The sequence below is a fragment of the Colius striatus genome, chromosome 3 (genome assembly GCF_028858725.1).
Source record: "Colius striatus isolate bColStr4 chromosome 3, bColStr4.1.hap1, whole genome shotgun sequence".
In the NCBI taxonomy this organism is placed as follows: Eukaryota; Metazoa; Chordata; class Aves; order Coliiformes; family Coliidae; genus Colius; species Colius striatus.
Genome location: NC_084761.1, coordinates 67620562 through 67621670, shown reverse-complemented (window position 1 = coordinate 67621670; position 1109 = coordinate 67620562).

The following is a 1109-nucleotide window of genomic DNA, read 5'->3' as shown; positions in this document are numbered from 1 at the left end:
GTTTCATTTCCATGTTTGTGTTTACTCAAAGGAAAAATAATCAGGTCACCTCCCAGTTTCAGTTTCATGCAATGTCAATATGTTCATCATGTACAGAACTCAAAAGCACTTTACAAAAAATAGTTTTGAGGTTTGCTGTGAAGTAGCAGTTATTATTTCCTAATTTTAACAAACCAAGGGACTGATTTGGCTGGAGTTGGATAGTGTGCTGTGTTACAGCCTGTGACAGAATTTGAAAGTGAGACTTAATTCTGCCTTTCAATCACTGAATCTAGCCTCTGGTAAGATGACTCTTTAGGATGAGGATGTATGGTGAAAATGGAAAGGGCCAAGTGCAGTATTCTATAGGAGAAAAATACAACCCCTAAATACACAGAGAGCAAGTTCTCTGTTGCTCTTACAAAAAGCCACGTTCTTTTTCTTAACCTCGTTGATACATTAGGTTTTCCTGGAGACAGTCAGGTTCCAGAGAACAGAAGGAATTGTACAGTTCTGAGCGTTAAATAAGATAAAGCAGTGATTAAGTAATGTACCAGGAATCCTGCTTCTTTCTTTCGGGAAGCAGTCTGGAGCTAAACTTCTTAGCCAAGGCAGTGCCCCTGTGTTACCCTAGATAGGGTCAAAGAACATTACATATACAAGTCTCAACCTAAATCACATCAGTCCAAGCGAGTACTTTTCTGTATCACTCATCTTCAGCCAATGAAGAAGACTGATGCTTTGCTAGCAAAATGTGATGAGGTATTTCTTCTGAATTGGAGCAAGTAAGTAACTTTGGAGTTACGAAAATCAGGTAAGTACATGCAAGAAGTTTTCAGAGGCTAGTGAACTTCACATGGGGCTTCAGTCTCAGCCCTGTCATACTTGACAGAACTGTTGTCATCTGTCTTATGCTCCTGCCTTTCAGGGTGAGCAAACAAATCACTGGTATTTGATGGGATTTTTCTTTGTAAAGCTGGTCCAAATTCTGAGATTAGATGGCCCAAGAAAATTCAACTACAGTCCAAAGTGAAAAAGATACTCAGGTGCCTGACAAAATAAACAGGTTGTAAGTGCTACGGTTAAGCAATAATTTTTAGAGTATTTTTTTCCTGAAAACCCGATTCTAG